The sequence below is a fragment of the Dipodomys ordii genome, unplaced genomic scaffold, assembly GCF_000151885.1.
Source record: "Dipodomys ordii isolate 6190 unplaced genomic scaffold, Dord_2.0 Scaffold18, whole genome shotgun sequence".
Lineage (NCBI taxonomy): Eukaryota > Metazoa > Chordata > Mammalia > Rodentia > Heteromyidae > Dipodomys > Dipodomys ordii.
This window is the reverse complement of record NW_012267234.1, coordinates 3,305,745-3,322,101: the sequence shown is the minus strand read 5'-3', so window position 1 is coordinate 3,322,101 and position 16,357 is coordinate 3,305,745.

Below are 16,357 nucleotides of genomic sequence, written 5' to 3'. Positions count from 1 at the left end.
GTTCAGTCAACGTCTGTCCACTACGATCAGGTGATTTGTTTATGGCTCCCTATCCTTTCTTTGATTTCAACAGCATACATTTTAATTAGGAGTGCTTACAAACCCAGTGCCTCTGCCTGTCCCCAGAGACATGAGCGTGAGGAAGACGCAGCAGACAATAGTCCTAGATGGACCAGATGAAAAGAATCAAATATCTCAGAAAAACCAACCAATGCTCCTGAGATGAGTTAAAAACCCACAGGATTACAATGAAAGACTCAATTTGCATTGAACTGATAGAGACATCCCAATGTCAGTGACTCAAATTCCTTATGCACTATGGATGAAAGTGTTCACCATTTCCATTTAAGAGGCTTCCTATATATCTGTTGCACTGTACAGACATTATTTCATATCTGTAAAAATTTAAATTGGCCAGGTGTTGGTGTTTGATGCCTGTGATCCTAGCTATTTGGGAGGTTGAGATCTGAGGATTGATGTTGAAGCCAACTTAAGCATCAAAAATGCTGGACATGGATCTGTGGCTCAAGTGGCCTTGAGCAAACAAAGCTCACCCAGGTCCTCCTGAGTTCAAGCCCCAGGCACTCTCTCTTTCTCTCTCTCTCTCTCTCTCTCTCTCTCTCTCTCTCCCTTCTTCTCCCTCCCTACCTTCTTTCCTTCCTCCCTCTCTCACTCTTTCTCTCTCTCTTTCATACACACACACACACAGGCACACACACACATGCACACACACATGCACACACACATACACAAGATATAGAAAATAGTCCAGTCAACATAGATAGAAAAGAAGAAAGGCAGAAAAATAGCTATGACAGAAGGAAAAAGAAAACTATTTCCAAGACAAGAACTGTGAACCGAAAAAAGTATCAAAGAGGGTATTTTTGTGTGACAATGCAGAAGAAGCTAGTGGATTTACTTGTATGCATTTGAAAATCTAGCTGTTTCCCTTAAGGAGTGCGTATTAGTGTCTCTTTTGATCAGTAAGTCAATGTTTCAACTGTGTTATCACTGCCTTCCTTGTGGCTTTTAATAATCATTCTTGAAATAGCAGTACATTTGCAGACATTTTGGGAGATGCTTTCCTCACTTGACTGATTATTTAATCCACCCAAAGCTATCTGTCTGTCTGTCTGTCGTCTCTAGGACAAAGTGTTTGTGCAGATTGAAAGTCAGGGAAAGCCATGAACGGGGCTGGCATCTTAGAGCAAATTAATTTACATAATAGCCCTGTCAATCCACCCTCTCCTCAAATTCTGTTTGCTTTTCTTTATACAAAACTTGATTAGCCCTTTATTGGGTTTCCTTTCTTTCCTACCCATCAGTCATCTCAGTCCCTTTGAATTCCTATGAAGAGCTAGGTATAACTATGTGACATAAGGAATAGAAGATATATGTCCACCACAAGCAAGAAGGGTACATACAATGTTAGGAGAAAAGTAGCTGTGACCAAAAAAAAATGCTAGAGAGCCAGTTTACAGAGCAGATCCTAAAGGTCAAGTGCCATAGACCTGTCCCATGTTATGACAGAAGGTACAATTCTTCCTGAAGTAAGGAAGTCAAGTCAGTATTATTACGTAGGATATGAATTGGCAGGATTCCAAAGGAGGCTATTTCAAGCTGATGGCAGCATGTAACTCACTTGGCAAAGAGATTTAATCTAATTGCTTAATTCAGATGATTTCTAGTGGCTATCCTAAGTGCTTCCCTGAAATAAATCTTAAAAAAAAATGTGTCCATGCCTCAGCCATGATCAATTAGATGTGCCTGCCATAGTTAAGACACTTCTTAGGTATCTGTGTTAATTGCTACATGGAGTACAAAGAATGTAGTGAGCCAAAGTAAGTTTAAAGTAAAGGCAGTTTCACACAGTGGGTGAAAGAGATTGGTCAGCCAAGGAAACCTGGAGGCAAATTAAGAAGCTGTGGGTTTCTGGCTGTGGAATGTACACACCGTTAGAAAATCATGCACACGTACATATGATTCTCCATCTATGGGATCTGAACATCAACTGGAACAAACTTGAATTGATTGAAGCCCATACCTATTCTATGCCCACCATTTAGACACTGTCGGTCACTTCCCAAATGTTAACCATCATTCAAGGCAATTTATTTTCCCTATTGTACATTGCCTCCCATGCAATGTATACTTACGTGCAATCATATAGCATCTGTTTCCCTAGATTTCTAAGTAGGTACAATAGGATAGATTTTAGATAGCTAGGAGTTATTATAGGGAGTTATAACTATAGTAGTTAAGGTCAAGAGACTAAAGGGCCAAAGCCAGGAAAGATGTGTTGTAGAAGTTGTGTTGGCAGCATGCTAGACCTTAAAGCAAGATGACTATATGCAGAAACTACTAGTGATAGCAAAGAAAGATAATCCTGTCTTAAGAAAAGAGCTAATATAATAGTGAGAAGAAGACCAAGTAGATATTCCTGCATTCCTGCCTGTCAATACCTACAGACACATGTTTGAGGACACTGTAAACTTGGAATTATACAGAGAAACCCTTGACACTTCTGAGCCTGTCACCTTTGCATATTTAGTAAACTGGTGTGAGAGGGTTAACTTCAGAAAGTTAGTAATAATAATAATAATAATTCATAGATTGTAAAGTAAAACACCAGGATTTTCTAACAATGTAAAACATAAAATGTAAAGAAAACTGCTCCAGACATAGTAAAACTAGTTACTCAGGAGGCTGAGATCTGAGGATCACAGTCTGATGCCCACCTGAGCAGGAGAGGTCATGAGATTCTTATCTCAAATTAACTACCAGCAAAACAGAAGTAGTAGCACTATTGCACAAAGTGGTGGAATGCTAGCCTGTGCAAACAACTCAAGGACAGTACCCAAGCCCTGAGTTCAACCCCATGACCAATAATAAAAAAGGAAGGAAAAGAAAGAAAAAGAAGAAAAGTATGCTATCTTAATGTGTTATTTGAGTTCATGTCCTCCAGTTTCTGTACTTGGACAATCAAAGTGTTATCTGCTATGTAAAGGTGAAACCTCAAGACATTTTAGCAGTGTGATGATGAGCAAGTTACCAAAACTTGCAGTAGCCTGCACTTCTCATCTGTAAAACAAATACAACACAAACACAGATATGATGGGATTTCTATGAGTAGTCAATTCATTGAAGCACATAGAGCAGTCCTATTTTATTTTCTGGTTTTGTTTGTGTTGCAATTACTTCTTAAATGGTGGTCCTGCTGCTCCACCCCACCCCATTCTCCTTTACTGGGTCAACCCCTTACCCAACTGCTAGGGCTATATTTTTAAATGCTAACCATGCAGTTAATAGACCAAAAACAATGGCTTGGTATTCATGGTGTAGTAGAAAAATGTCCATAATTTCCAGCCTGCAATATAAGGCTTGCTAAGGATTGCCTATTGGACTTCTCTGCACATGATCCACTCTTCTTGTCTCCTCCCTGTATCCTTCATTCCAGTCAGCACAATCGACTGACTTTATTTCAAGGAAATTAAATGACTCCCAAGGTTATGAGGTTATGGGATTCTCAGAAATACAAAGTAACATTTCCAAGGAGGTCTTCTGACTCTTAAACCTTCACTGTTTCCATCAATCCATTTTGCAGCACCACTTGAGAGCAGGTTGTTGTACCAAGGCCACATGATCATATTGTCTGTCTCTGCCACTTGACTGAGCTTTGAGGACATCTTGTCTCAATGGCCTCCGAATTGTGTGCACCTGTCACTAAAAAGGGAACATCATGAGATTTGATACATACTTGATGAAACCAAGTGGTTGTGTAGAACTATTTATATATGCACTTATTTATATACTAAGTGTGGCATTCATTTCTCATGGATTAATCAAACTAAATATTATCACTGCTAAACAGATTACAAAGTGCCTCGGCTCTTAATGAGAAATACTCTCGGCAAAATTGTCAGACTACAAACCAAAGGCACCTACTAATGAAGGAGAGTTTGTTTATGCTCTACAAAATTAGTGTCTTTCCCTACTTTCTGTATTTGTACCTTCATCACCAAAATGGACAAGTAAAATTATCCACTCAAAAATGCAGGGAAAAAAAGTAGAAAATCTTGTTTCTTGTCTTTGACATCACACATAGAGACAATTGACCCAGGCACTGCACTGTGTGTGTGTGTGTGTGTGTGTGTGTGTGTGTGTGTGTGTGTGTGCATGTAGTTAACACAACTTTATCACATGTACTTCTTATTATTAACATTTTTTGCAGCCCAACAATAGGGATGAGAAAAGAGAGATTTCTCCAAAACTACTGATGAAGAACCCAGATCCCGAAGGGTGAAGTAGCCTTCTATAGAGGTAGTAAAAGAGGTGACTAGGGGAAAAAGTAGGGAAAAAAGGAGATGAAAACTTTCATAAATATTAACATGACAGAGACAAAAGACTGCTATTATCAATTTACACCACCTTTGCTGAACAAAGTCACAGGGTAGGTAGAAAAGAGAATGGGAAAATCTTATTAACATTTCTCATGTAATGGCTTACCAGGAACTCATCTTTTGAAAAAGAAACAAAACAAACATGTCACTGGATACATGAAAACATAAAACTGCACTTATTTATGGGGTACGTGGTGATGTTTCTACACATGGCTACATTGTATGATGCTTAAATTGGGTTATCGTCTAAGTCCTCAAACATACATTTCTTTGTGGGGACACCTTTCAAAATGTTTTTCGTCAGGCTTGTTGAAGTATATAGTCCATAATTATTCATTACTTCCATCCTAATGAGCAGTAGCCAATGCAAACTTCTCATTGTTACCTGGCTACCCTTCTTCCCCCATTCCCCTCTGCTGTCTCTATGCTCTCGAAACCTCAGTTCTACTCTTCTCTTCCATGAGATTACTTTGTTATATTCCAACAAGTGTGTGAGATCATGAGGCACTTATATTCTCATACCTTACTTATTTCACATAACAGAATGATCTCCAGTTCCACCTACATTATATATCATAGGAATCCATAAGTATGGTTGAATAGCATTCCGCTGTGTGTATATGGCACATTTTCTTCATCCATTTAGCAAGTGTTGTTCACCTAAACTGATTTTATTTCTAGGATATTGTGAATAATGCTACAATGGCTTGTACCTTTTAAGGGATAAAACCCAACACTAAGCCACAGATTTTTCTCTCTACAAGTTGCATGCTGCTAAAATGCTTTCCAGACTGTAGACTTGACAACCAGTCTTGGCAAGACATGCACAGGGTTTACAATTGTGAATATCCATACATAAGTGTCCTTAAATTCCAAGGCCCTGGGGTACATTATGCCAAATTAAGGATCAAGGAAAGACCTCAAAAGCCAATAGTTGTAGTGATACACTCTTGTAGTCTCAGAAAACTGAAGTAGGAGAATCCCTTCAGAGAACAAGGCCAGCCTGTGGAAGATGGTGAGATCTAGTTTCAAAACAGAACAAGCAAAGGAACAAAAAGGGAAAAGAGACAGTGCAAAATGCAGTCTCTCTTATGATATGTTTCTCTTTTTCATTTCTCTCTTTTTCTCTTCTTTCTCCCCTTGCCTTCCCACTTTTCTTTGTAAAATATTTCTTTTCTGTATTCAGTAGAGTATTAGCCAGTAATTCGAGCGAAAGGCAAACATAAATGGCACTTCAGTATTAAGTCCGTAGGGACTTCAGTGATTTATAGTCTCTTTCTTCAGCAATATTTGCTATAAAGCTACTAAAGGTAATATTTAGAGGAAGTGGATATTTTCACCACAATATCACCAGCTAATCCTCAGAGCATTCCCCTGATATCCATCAGCAGTTCATAAAGACTTTAACACTTTATGAGCAATATGTTGACTTCCCTTTGCAACAGCAAGGAAAAAAAATTTTTCTTTAACTTTCATTGAAAAACACTACAATGTCTCCCCAAATGAAATTGAGTGATAAACCAAATAAAATAGGCACCAAAAAATGGATGTATATTTTAGTTTCTTTTTCATGCTCTGCTTTAAACTTGTACACTGGGAAGAGTTATTTGATTTATTTTGTTCAGTCTTCTCGGAATAAGAGAAGCTGTAGTGGGGTTTTCATCAACCTTTGTCTAGGATGTTAACTGAGGAGGATGCTTATTGTTTTGAAATATTAGTGGGAGGAGGCTGGGAAAGATACAACAATATAAAATATAATACTGTATGTTTGTACCTGAGGACTAAATGCATTTGTGCAATGTCCACTGGAATAGGTTATACTGTTCCAATTCTTTATAACTCCCAGACCTGACATTTATATTTTTAAGAGTTGATTTTTATAGGAAATCAAAGTAAAGGTATCTGGAACATTTGAAACTGAATAAAAACTTCAAACTCAGGAATACTTCTTTAAATGTGTATTCCTCTAAGTTTAGGAGACAATTTACGTGGTAATGGTGCTTTGAAAGGATGTTGATTTAATATAGGCTTTTTTTTTCTCTCTCTCTGCCACAAGCTGTAGTCATTTATATAGTTACATTGCTTTTCTTTTAGTCCATACACCATCTGCGTGGTATAATGTTTTAATCAACTCCCTTCCTTAAAAATGTAAAATAAACATTTGTGTGAAAAAGGAATCTTATATCTATATCTAAAAATAAAAATGTTATTTTTACTTGCCATAAATGCAAGGTAAACTTGGAAGTAAATTGAATGAATGCAAAACAGCGTTCTTTCATTGGAAATTGGAGCCAGAGGCCAGCATTCTGCTTGTGAGAAGGATCGACACTGACTAGCAATGGAAATGGTCTCCCTTGGTGAAATTACAAGGTTGAAAGAGAATTAGAAAGTGAATAACTTTCCTGCCTACCTATTTTCCATATCTGTGATCTGGGTCCCATCAGAAATTACCCCAAAATTGCTGCTACTCCAAGCTTGGGTTTTCCTAACAAGTTTAGGTTAAATCCAAACCATAGTTAGATATCATACACTTGTTCCTTCCTAAGTGTGGAATTCAGGAAGACAATGTCCAATCCTAGTGTCTCACAATCTTCTTATAATATGGAGATAATTTCATCTGTATCACCACATGGTTATGTGAGTTAAATAGGAATACTCTGAGACCAACACCAGCCCACAGTCATCCTTCACTCAGTAACTCATCATAGGACATGTTTTATCTTTCCTTTCTGTGTACAAACATGACAATTCCATTGATCCTACTTTTATGTATTCTTCCTGCCACCCATAAAACTTCCCATGTGTAATTAAACCCTTTGGGTCTACTAGTACACTTTGAGCCTTAAATTGTCCTGAGGAAGTCAAACTCCTTAAACCATCTGCCTGTTTTATTGAGAGTTCCACTAGCAAAATGGATAATTATATAGTAGATGATAGATAGATAGATAGACAGACAGACAGACAGACAGATACCCAGTAATGGCATAACAAAACACAAGTCAATAAATCACATCCGATAGATGTGAGTACAAAGATTTTTTTAAGAGCAATAAAATTCCGCTTTATTTAAAAATAAGACCTTGAAATCAAGTCATTTGTGTATAAAATCATAGGAGGGGAAATTTGTCTCTTTTAAGACCAAAAATAAAATACCACTTTTAAAGTCCCATCAGACTCTTTTCAAAAGGCTTCTTCAACATCAAATACCTTTTGCAAAACACTTCATTGATTTAAGCTCAAATGAATCAGGAATGCACAGATTCTCTTGCTTAGGATACATGTGGTTTGTTTTTACATCCAGATGCAAAGTGCCTTTCCTGTTCTCCATCACTTTAGCATTTGAAATGTGCTTTAGGTGCTCAAGGCTGACTACAGAGTCCTCAGCTTTGACCTGGATTCCTTGTAAAGCTGGAGAAGTGGGAACTTTTGCCTTGAGATTTCTTTGGTCTTTAAATGAATACTAAAGGGATGTGCTTTCTTAGGGTTCTCCTAAGGAAAAGAAGTAATTAATAAGCCATGTGACCTCGGTCATCTTTCCAGGCCACAGCCTAATTTGTTGAAAAAGCCACTATATTCATAGATGAGAGGTATGTTTTCCATCTGCTACTGTGACTAGATATGTACAGGTGTCCTCACAGGGGTGGGAGTGGGGTAAGGGGGGTTGAGAACAAGTCTTACCTATTTTGAAGCTGGCTGTGGGATTGGTAGAGGATGATGAATCAGTAGAAGTCAATTGGGTGTTTCTCTCTCTCTCTTTCTCTCTCTCTCTCTCTCTCTCTCTTATGCCACTAGGGATTCAAAGATAAATGGAGAAAAATGTCCTTCCTTTATTCTTAAAGGGAACTCCTAGTTCTGGAGAAAACTCAGCCTTCTGGGAATGTATTTTGAAGCTCTGTCTTTGGTAGGTGGTGACATGCAAATATCTGGTATTGATTGAGACAGTATTCTGTGCCTGAGGGATTACTTACTTCCTAATAGGGAATTGCTTTGTAAATACTCAGGTACTAAATCATGAGGCTCTAAGGAGCAGATAGATTATTAATACTTAGTGCTACTATAATTATTACTACTACTGGTATTGCTTATTGGTCTGATAAGTATCACTATTTGTGATCTGGATTATTTTCCCACATTCCCTTCCTTGTGTCAGTGGATACAGTTATATATTTTCTCTCTTTTTTTAAATTTAAAATTCCAGTCTGTTATCTTCACTGTTCTATTTCTATCCTTGGGAGACGTAGTTTCCTGGGCTTATTTCTTTTTGCTTTGTTTTGTCATCCTCTTTTTTTCCCTCTTCCTTTTCTGGTGAAATCTGTTCTTCTCAGTGAGCTCCCCACATCAATCTGCTGGGCCATCTGATTTTTCTAACTACAAATCTGAGTTTATTTCTAGCTTACTGTTGACAATAATACCATAGTCATCTCTGCAGTCATTTTCATTAGTTCAATATCCAAAAGAGTACACTTCTTGAGTACAGATACATGTTAGCAAGATTTGGGGTGTACAGTCACATGGATAAGAAAGTCCCTGCTTTCAAGGAATTCAGAACTAACCTAGTGATGGTGGCAGAGAACAAACACAAAAGGGCAGGGCAATGGATGGAGCCTCATTTTGCAGATGTGTGCAGAGGGTGGCCGGACCATGTAGACGAGCCTTGAATGACTACTGAAGGGTTTAAATATCATTGGCAAGAGCTTCAATCAGCTTTCTCTCATCATAAAAAATGTCAGAAACAAAAGTAAAAATAAGTAACTTGTAATGGCTCATGAGGTGAAAGGATGTATGCCATGGACACTTGATGCTGTTGCCTTTTGGGGGATGGTGGAGCATAAAGAGGATGGCATGTCCCCCCAGAACTACTCACCTCACTGAGGAAGGGGCCAGGTTCCAACACCACTTCAAGGGCATGTCCCCAATGACAACACTTCTTTTTCCTAGGCAGCCCCTTCTGAAGATTTTAACACTTAACAACAGATCCACAACCTGGTAGCCTAGTCATTAGTACACCACCTTTGGGGCCACATTAGCAATCCACTGGGAAAGATAAAATGACTACTAGGCATAAGGAAGAATGGAGAGGAAAAAAGGTATCTCTCTAAGCTCAGGTTCAGTTCCACAAGCTGATCATAACCCAACCCCAAGCACTGGGAGCCAAGTATAGTGGCAATTCTCAGGATTATCTTTGGTGTGCATGGCTAATCATGAGCGTTGCATAATCACTGTCGGTTTCAGCACAATTTATATTTATAGCTGCATATAAAATATATAGTGTATATAGTTACTTGATGTACCTGTCTAGATATTTATACATATATCTGTATATGTAGATAGACAGGCAGACAGACAGACAGACAGACAGACAGACAGGTAGATAGATAGATAGATGATAGATAGATAGATAGATAGATAGATAGATAGATAGATAGATAGATAGATAGATAGAAAGATAATGGCATAGCTGTGGATCAAGCCCAGGGCTTGATATGTATCAAGTATACTCTACTACTGAGCTACATCTCCATTCTAAGGAAATATACTATTCTCATTTCCAAGAAGAAATGCTGCTGCACATGCAAAACATAAACTATTTAGAATGCACATGATAGTTTGCGCAAAGATAGAATGAGTGTTTGCCTTAAACTCAGAATGTATTGCAGAGCAGTGGGTAATAATAACTGACTTAATTTCCTGTGTAAACATGAGATGAACTTATACAGTTGAGAGGTCACAAAGCTACAGGGATCTAGGAAGGACCTAATTTCTGGCCACCATCATTTTTAGGTAGGTGTCAGTGAGCTCATTTGAGAGGAAATAAATACGTATACCTCAAACTAGACTTCGTTGTTGTTGGAGTTATTGGTACTGGGGTTCGAGTGCAGGGCCCTCTAGTCGCTAGGCAGGTACTCTATAACTGGGTCACGTCATGGTCCTTTATATTTTTGTTAGTTTTAAAAATATGATCTCACATTTACACTTAGGACATTCTGGATTTTGATGTTTTATTTACATTTCCCAGGGAGCTGGATAACAGGCACATATCACACTCCAGCATTTGTTGGTCAAGATGATTAGTTTGCCCAGGCTAGCCCCAATGCATGATCCTCCTGATTTCTGATACCCCAGTAGTTAGGATTAGAGGCATGAGCCACTGGACTTAGATTCCAAAATAATGTTTCATTTCCTTTAATATGCCCAGTAAGTTAAGTTATATGTGCAGGCAGATGACAGTCTTATCAAAAATGGTTAAACAGCTAGTCCAATTAATAGAACAACTCAGGACTCATAATCAAACCTCAGTGGCTTCAAATGGTTTGCCATTGCTGAGAGTTGCACTGCTCTGACCCCAGCAAAAGCTGAAGAAATACTGAGGAAAGATTAGCTTGTACACACAGGATAAGTTGGTTGTTTTATGAAGTGGTATCAGTGAAACAAACTGAAGGCTAATTAGAACTCGGAGCAGGAAAATATGCTTGTCTTCAAAGTCTTCTCATCTGAAAAATCAAGAGATTGTTGTAGATAATAAATGAGGTAATATATACAGATAAATACCCATCATGCCTGGCATGAAATTAACACTCAACCCTGTACAAATAATGAATATCACTGTTGATGCCATTTGTTATTTTCCTTTCCAGAAGAGTAATTATATTACTTATGTTATCAGAGGGAGAACACCACCCAGTGAAACTTTGCTGCTGTTCAGAAACAGAAACAATGACATTATTTGGGAGTAAGAACGTCAGAATACATACCATTCTGCAAAATCAGAAGAATGAGGCAAAGTTCACCAGGCTCTGTGATTGGCACAAGTCACGTTTGATAGATTTATGTTTGTTGTTATTTGTTTGTTTGTTTTCCCCAGTCTTGGGGCTTGAACTCGAGGCCTTGGCACTATCCTTGAGGATTTTTCTCTCAAGGTTAGTGCTCTACCTCTTTGAGCCACAGCTCCACTGCCATATTTCTGGTAGTTTATTGGAAATAAGAGTCTCATGGCCTTTCTTGCCTGGGCTGGCTTTGAACTGTGATTCTCAGATCTCAGCCTTCTGAGTAGCTAGGATTACAGGTGTGAGCCGCCAGGGTCCAGCTTTGTTTCTCTCTTTTTGAAGAAGACAAGAGACAGTTTTAAAGAACTCTAGTTGAAAAGATAGCAAACAATCTGTCAGGGTATCTAGGGTGCGTTATAACATATTATTATTACTTTTCTTGCATTGATGTATTCCTTTGCTTCTCCAGTCATCATCACTCCAAAGTTCTGCAGCCTACAAGTTGTGTTTTGATAAAAGCCTACGGGCCACATAGGAAGCCAGACTCTGAGGTACTGAAATAATTCAACCAAGACAAGACATATGAGATATGCAGAAACTACATGGAGGAAATAAATGTAATGCCACTAGACAATGAAATCAGACATATTCTAGAGTACGTTCATTTGGATTGGAAAACCTGGACTCTGTTTTGTTTTGTACTATTATCAATCTCCAGTCTCTTGACTTCCTATCTTGAAGACTATTTAGATTGCTAGATTAATGAATTTTTCTCTGAACTGTGTTTCCAAGGACAAGTGATGTGATACAAAAGGCCATGACCTAGAATATAGTCTTGTTGTTTCTCATGATCCACTAAGTAACTCTGATAACAAAAGGCTTGCTCATTGCAATTTCGATAAAATGGCAAAAAATTTCTAAGAATTCTTTTGTTCTGTAATTCTATTCACCTGACCTAATAGAAGATCTCATCCTATAAAATTATTGCAAGAATCCCATAGGAGTAATACATTTGGAAATAGAGGAAGGGATAAACAAATCCAAATGTGACAGACTTGAGCTCTAGTACTTAGCAACTGATCAAGATTTTACACACTACTTAGTTTAATTATTTGTAAATGGTTTCCAGAAAGGTACTTACCCTGAACTGGAATCACCTTGGTTGATTTAAATTAAGAAGCAAACAAAAAGATTCTGGTCTGAGGGTTTGTTTTAATTGGATTCTGGGATCCATACTTACAAGAATATGTTTATGGATGCTAATACTGTTTGCAGGAGCACAAGCTTTAGTTCTTCTTCAATCGAAATTTACCAATCCTTTCTACAGAATGTAACAAATAGATTAAAAGTTGGTTATAAAGTGCACATATGTTTAGTATGCATGGGCTGCAAATCGGACTCAGGTGGCTCACTCCTGTAATCCTCACTTCTTAGGAGACTATCATTTGAGCATATTAGAAGAAAAGTCATTCAGACTTTCATCTCCAATTAACCACCAAAAAAAAAAAAAGCAAAAGGAGATGTGTTATAATGCCAAACTTGAATGAAAAAGGCAAGCTAGTTTACAGGCCCTGAGTTCAAGTCCTAATACTGTCAGGCACCCCCTCCCCCCAACAACATACACACACATATATACATACACACACAAAACAAACAAACAAGCTGGGTGCTGGTGGCTCACACCTGCAATCTTAACCACTTAGGAAGCTGAGATCTGAGGATCATCCTTCAAGGCCAGCCTGGGTGTGAGACTCTTATCTCCAATTAACCACCAGAAAATTGGAAGTGGCACTGAGGCTCAAAGTGGTCGAATGCTAGTCTTGAGGGGGAAAAGCTTAGAGTCAGCACCCTGACCCTCAGTGCAAGCCCCACAACTGACAAATATAAATGAATGAATGAGTGAATGAATGAATAATAAATACCAGAAAACCTGGCTTCTACCCCCAGCATGATTTGCAGCAAGTAGGTTACAATAATCATTTCTTAGTGCTACTTTAATATTGAGTTATATTAAGAAGTAGTTACTGTTAAAAAGCTTTAACTTACATTCTACTTAGTAACTTTTTAGTTGAGTGACCATTAAAAAAAGCCACTTCTATTCTTGAGTCTCTATTTTGTTTTAAAGGAAGACCACAGTGTCCCTGAGTCCCCATTCCTTAATAATCAAAGCAATGAGACATGTAAAAGAACTAAGGATGGAGTGTATTGTAACTTCTTACCTTACTCATCACTTGCCTTTTAGAATATTGCAGCTATAACGTGGTGATTAAACACAAGGATAAATGATGGTCAGAGTATTCCTGGTTGGGGCGGGGGACTCCATGTTGTGTGGCAGGTGTCTGGACATCTGAGGGATGCTGATGCATACATTTGTTTACAGGTAATCCCATCTTTCATACTAACTGTTTAATGGATTGTGTCTGGGCGAGGTAAATTACCTTCTGTTATTGTTGCTTTGTCAGACAATTTAGGGAGATATGTTCAAATGTATGTCTTGCAGGATTTCTGTCTTACTATTTAGTTCTATTCATTTACTCACAGACATGTTTGCAGAAATAATTACATTTTTCCTTCTCCAAATATTCTCTTCTAGATCCTACTATTCTGAATCTCTTAAGCAAACCCATTGTTTACATTAGAGCTATTTTAATGTAATGTTTATAGAAATACAGATTTTGATCACAAGTTTACTTATGAACTACCAAGGAGAACTTGAAACCCTGCTAGTAGATTTGAGATGAAAAGCAAGTTCAACTGTATATCAACTTGTATCTGAGGAACTTAAATTGCTCAATAAGCCTCAATTAGGCCTCCCCAGGCAAGAAAGAAGGAGTATGCATTTTTATGAAGACACAAACTTAAAACCCAAGGAGAGGTTAATCAATTTGCATCAAAAGCCTTCTAACTGGTCTGCCAGGAAGTTAGGAACAAAACAGAATTTCTTCCCAGGGAGCAACTTACCTTGTTTTATTTGTCTGATTTACTACAGTGAAGAAAACTTACGGAAAAATGATGATGAATGTTCTTTCAAAAGAACCCCTGGAGAAAGGATTAGCATTTGTTTCCCAGTTTAGTAAATGAGTGATTTTTTTTCATGCAAAAGCAACAGCTTTTTATTTTTTCCCCCTTGTGTTTTGTTTTGCCCAATGCTTATAAAGAAATAACCCTTTTAAGGAAGAAGAAAAGAAGAGCAGAGCGATTCTGGATTTAGGACAGCAATTGGTAGAATATTTTTTCCCCCAGCTTCTTTTCAGCTCCTTTTACAGAGAAACCTGCACAGATATTGCTCGCTAGAGGGCACTTGAGGTAGAAGGAAAAAACAAGCCTCCATATCCATCTGCACAGTTGCCTGTGCAGGCAGAATGCAGCAACCTAAAGGCAGTGTGTGGCCTCTTTCCCCAGGGCAGCATCTGCACGAAACAAACAGACAAAAAAAATAATAATATTAGCATTGTACATCTTTTATTGATATTTCTCTGCAATGTAAATCTGCTTTTCATTTTCATGGAGCATTTGCGTCACAAATACATACATACATATGGACTTTCCCACCATGATAACAGATTAGATAACAACTAATCAGGACTCTGATGTCCGCTTTAATGCATAATAGTAGAATGATGGTGTCCCATATGTCTGCCTTTACCTATGTCATTGATTGGTTATTATAAATCTATAAACTTCACATAAGGATCTTTTGAAGGCAACTTAAAAATCAGTTGAATTTAATTATTATGTTTTACGCTTTAATACAATCTATTATACTAGAATAGTAGTATTGGGGGGGATTCTCTCCTATTTCTTACTCTTTTTGTACTTTCCACTTCTCTTTTATTTAAGTAGAAAGTGAACTTAAAACAGTATGTCTCTACCCTTGTTTTCCAAGTGAACTGAGAAGGGCTTAAATACTTAATTACTATTTGGTTTAAGCATTAAAAGAAAAGAGAGAAAGAGTAAAGATGGAAGGAAAAGAATGGGAAAGAGAAAGAAAAAAGAAAGGAAAAAGGTAAAAAAAAAATAAAAGAAAGAAAAAGAGAAAGAAAGATAATCCAACCCACAAAGCATGGGCTGTTTTATGAGATAGCTTTGTACCTGTCCTCTTAAATCAATCTACCTGCCCCCATTCCAGTTTCTGCTTAGAAGTAGAATTGGGGCTTATCTCTTTGCTAGCACCTGGGAAGATGTAAGATAAAGCCATTTTGAAGGCCTTCTCCAAAATGCTCTCAGCCACAGATGCTGATTTTCAGAAAGTATTTACACCTCCATTTACAGAAAATATAATGGCAACCTCAAGATTAATAATTACCATCCATATTGTGAAATGCAGCCCTGATTTCAGGGAGAGTTGAAGCCATAAGCAAAGAGTGTGGAACTTACACACTTCTGAATAGCAAGCGCTAAATGATTTTAACCCAATAATTCAAAACCACCTCTGAAGCACATGAGTTTCATTTTTAAATTCCGTAAGAAGCACTGCTAAAGCAATCACATGATAAGTGTAGTGTATTTACACATTTTTTCTTTATTTTGTTAATTAAGACTATTGGATTAAGACAGAATATTCCAAAACAGCAAAAGTGACCAAAAAACTATTAATATATCACTTTACCTTTTCTTCTCTCTCTCTTTCTCCTTGTCTTCTTGTGTATCTTATGATAAAGAAATTGCCTATGACAATGGTCCTTAGACTTTAGCAAGCAACAAATCTCCCTGCAGCATTTGTTAAAACTGAAGATTTCTGAGTACTACCAAAATTCAGGGTCTCAAATTTTCATTTTTAACAAAGTCTTCAAAGGATGAGACACATAACTGGTCCAGGAATTACAGGTTTAGGAAATCTCTGTACTTGGGTCATATTCCTTGAACTTGGGACCATCATAGCTTCTAGTGATTTTACTAAGAGGCAACTTTAAAACAAACTCATAACCTTACCAGCCCTCATAATGCTATCCTAAACTCACTTGAATGTTTATCAATTTTTCCAAAGTTGCTTTGTTACTTGGTTTCTTTATTTCACTTAAGACTCCAATATTGGAAACCAAAATAGAAGTTGAATTTCCTTCTGCCCTAAAGTTACATTTATGATACAATTTCATCATCTCCAACTTCCCCCAAAACACATAGTTTCAGATACTTTTCATCCTAATGAAATGTAGGAAACAGACTCTAGATTCCTACAAAAGAATATAGTCA